This window comes from Callorhinchus milii, unplaced genomic scaffold, assembly GCF_018977255.1.
Source record: "Callorhinchus milii isolate IMCB2004 unplaced genomic scaffold, IMCB_Cmil_1.0 Scaffold5, whole genome shotgun sequence".
NCBI classification, from domain to species: domain Eukaryota; kingdom Metazoa; phylum Chordata; class Chondrichthyes; order Chimaeriformes; family Callorhinchidae; genus Callorhinchus; species Callorhinchus milii.
Window position 1 is genome coordinate 67,718,623 of NW_024704746.1, and position 4,282 is coordinate 67,722,904.

Here is a 4,282-nt window from a genome sequence, read left to right on the forward strand (position 1 = left end):
AACTCACCAATAAAAATGAGAGAGAGAGAGAGAGAGAGAGATATAGAACAAGGCCAAAGCAAACCAATGCTTCGGGGATTTGTTCTGCTATCTTCTTTCAAGCCCCGTAGAGGGAATGGAAAAACGATCACACAGCCCGAAGCTGCCTCAGCGTTATGCTAAATATGATTTTTTTTNCTACCAACAGGAGGATTTAAAAAAAAACGCTTTATGCTTTGCTCAACGAAATGGAGTGTCTATTTAGCACTTATTTCAATGCCTCCGTCAGCTCCCTGGTTCCCCTTTGAGGGGTGTGGAGACAAGCGCTCTGGATCCTACCCAGCGCGAAGGGCACTATATAAATGCAAGTTGTTGTTGTTATTTAAGATACCCCACTCTTGGGACCTGACATCACAGCCCAGACTGGTGCTCCAGTACTGGGAAGAGCAACACTGTCCACAACCTCAACTTTTATAATAATAATAATCCTCGCATTTGATACAGCGCCTTATCATGTCATTAAAGACGTCTCAAAGCGCTTCACATGATGTACTGTAAAGTGTAGTGACTGTGTATTTTGCGGGCGAAACGCGGCCGCCGACTGCGCACAGCAGCGTCCCCACCAACGGCCGTGGATTGGGTGACCAAATTATTATTTCTTTGTTCTTGAAGGGATTATTAACCCGGGAAAGTGACCCGCTAATCGACGCACAACGGGGTTTGTTTGTTTGTTTGTTTGTTTACTTATTTATTTAGATTTGCCGAGCAAATACATAAACAATAAATAATAATGCGGTCACTCAATCCACCACTGTTTGTGTGGGACGTCGCTGTGCGCAATTGGCTGCCGCTTTTCGCCCACAAAGTACACAGTCACTACACTTTACAGTGTATCCTGTGAAGCGCTTTTGAGACGTCTCGACAACGTGACCAGGCGCTGCATCAAATGTCAGGATTATTATTATTATGCTCCTTCTCTACCTTCTTTAGCTTTTGGGTGGAGCAGTGGGAGCTACGCTGAACATCTAAATTTCCCTCTCCCGAGTGGGGAGAGCTCCGTTGCCGAGATGCAAACACGTTCCTTTTTGAAGCACAACATCCCTCAACTTAATGAGCACAGAACTTCGCTTAAAAAGCAGAGAAAGTTGCGATTTGCCTGGTACGTAACACACTCCTAACATCAACGCCAGGCAGTTTGTACAGCTCTGGATCATTGGATGTGACGGGAATGTCATCACTGGTGTCAAGGATCTTATTTTTATCACTCAATTGAAATTTTAATACGTTCCACTGGGACCCGGCAATAGTACATAAGATATCGAGGTGCAAAACGCATTTGGTGATAATTAGCACAAACTGTAAGCAGATCTGACAGCGGCAACAGTGGCGGCAGCTGGGTGTGGGCTAAACCATTGGGTGGGGTGGGGGGGTTCTGTTTGGTAATTAAATACCATTTTTTAGAAAGAGCAGTTCTTGGCAATTATATAATTTACGTTTATATAGTGCCTTTCATGTCGGGAGGACAGGCCTTACTGGAGGGAAGATTCAGTAAAAATTCCCACTCTCAGTAACCAGAAGATGACCCTATCTCGATTACACTCATGTGTCTTGACACGTGATCGACCATTGGACTTACGAGCACAGATAATGGCTGTATAATAATAGTCATAATAGTCTTTGCATTTGATATAGAGCCTTATCACGCCGTTGCGATGTCTCCGAATATATTGTCCAGTGGATTGACTGTATATTTTGTGGGAGAGAAATAGCTTTCCTGCCAGGCCACGTCTGCCCATCCGTCCGTCCGTCCATCTTTTTCAACGTTCCTCTCAAGATCTTCCTCTGACCACGCCTTCAGTTCTCTTTCCTCACCTGCTCTTGTCTCACCCTCCGCCCAGATCCAACCCCAAGCGTGGGTGTAAACCCTTGTGAGGGATCTGGTCTCACATCTCAATCTCGTTTCCACCTCCTCCCCCCCCTCCCATTCTTGTTCTAATCCCCCCCCACACACCCCCACGATGACAAGAAAAGCTTCCGGTGACAATCGCGGCCCGGGCTGGCATCTCTCAACCAATCTCTTATCATTTGTCTTACTTTGGGTTGGACCATTAAGGTGGACAATAGTAACAATAATCCTTGTATTTGATGCAGCGCTTTATCCCATCTTAGAGACGTCTCAAAGCGCTTCACAGAATATACTGTAAAGTGGGGTGACTGTGTATTTTACGGGCGAAATGCGGCAGCCAATTGCGCACAGCAGTTGTGGATTGAGTGACCAATTTTTTTGTAAGGGATTTCTATCCCCGGACAAATGGTTGATGAACAAATGGATTGGTAGGTGAACAGAGATGTGTGTGCGTGGAGCAAGGAAACTTGCCCAACGTTTCGCCCAGTCTGGGAATTCTCTCGCTTGCGAGGCGAATGCTCTAACCACTATACAGGACAGTACAGAATAATCAAAACCAAATGGTCGCGATCTTAAAGTTAGAGTTGAGTGATTTAATAAATAATCCTTACATTTGATATCACTCCTTACCCTGTCTCAAAGTGCTTCGCTATGAGGTGCGGTGCCTGTGTATTTCGTAAGTGAAAGTAGCAGCCAATTTGTGAACAGCAAATGTCCCCGCAAACAGCCGAGAAGTGATTGACGGATTCTATCTGAGTAAGTGAGCATCCTAGTGCCTCGTGAAGCCCTCATGACCAAACTGCAAATTATAGGGTTTTAGAAACCATTACTCTTTAACATGTCACAAAGACAAGATAAGGTGCTATATCTAATGGAAGGATTATTATTATTATTATTATTATTATTATTATTATTACCACGTGATTTCAGACGTCAAAGTGTCAATTCACACACGACAACGTTGCTGGCAAATAATTTTTTTNCCCCCTGCGCGAGTGTGTGACATTATACTGAATGCTTCAGGCTGTTACAACAGCAGGTAATAATTGCGAAACCTGTGCTTCTCACCCTCTCAATGCCTGGCTGCCGTCCCCGAGAGAGCTCCAGCGCTGTGCCGTGGATATGATTAATTACTTTGACAGCTAAAGGTAATTTCAGTCAAACGTTACCTTTCAAGATGACTGTGTTAAAGTGCCAGAATTTCCTATAATCATCTCTGCCTTGTCCTGGCCGACAATCTGCCAAATAAAATCGTTCGCTCATTTCATGGCTATCTGCGGGGACGTTGCCGTGTGCAAATTGGCTGCCGTGTTCGTCTACAAAATACACAGTCACTACACCACCAATAGCCAGTGGAGGCCTGCAGATCAGTGGTTACAGCATTCGCCTCACAAGCGAGAGAACCTGGATTTGATTTCTGGATAGGGCGAAGCCGTAGGCACAATGGGAAAAATTACAGGATTCTTAAAGTATATTCATACAACAAGTTGCGTTTATACAGCGCCTTTCATGTTGGGAGGATGTCCCAAGGCACTGGACAGTTAAGGGTTTGCACCCGAGCTGGGGGTTGGATTGGGGAGGGGTGGGAGAGGGGGAGGAGGAGAACAATTGCCAGAAAAGGGTGAGAATAACAAATTGCATGTACACAAGCACCTTTCACATTGGGAGGACATCGCAGGACAGTGAACGGTGAGCACGCGAGCTGGGTTTCTGGAATCAAGAGGGGTGGAGGGCAAGGCGGGTGGGGATGGGAGCTTGAATGAAGGCACGCTCGAAGAGTTATTGAGACGGGCCTTGAAGGAGGCAAGGGAGTGGGTGAGCCAGAGGGTGGAGGCAGAAAGGCTGAACAGCCGATTGATGTGATGCAGGCCGGGCAGGCGACTTGGAGCAGGTCAGTGCCCTCTGGGCGGAGAGAGCCGACAGGTTGGTAAAGTTTAAGCAGGTCGTAGAGATAGGGAGGAGGAAACATTGAAGGCTTCAAAGGTGAGAACGAGGATCTTGAACAATGGGGGATGGGGAGTCAGCAAATCTGGGAGAAGATTGGGCCATTGGGTCATGAAGCTTAGTGCGGGAGAGGACACGAGCTGTAGAGTTCTGAATAATCTGCATCCTGTGGAAGGAAGAGTTGGGAAGTCCGGCGAGCAGAGAGTTAGCGAAGTCAAGCCGGGACATAATGAAGGCATAGATGAGGGAACGTGGATAACAGAAGAGAGGTTCTGAACCACCGCCCTCGAACATCAGACAAGTCAGCCGCTCAGGGCTCACCATCACAGGGGCAGCGAGGGAAGAGAGACAGAGAGTGTGGCCCGACTCCCACCACCACACCACCCTCCAGCTTCCTCTTGTACCCGCAGATAAATGCTTTCTTTTAAGATCTTGAAGTTGTTGAAATATTGG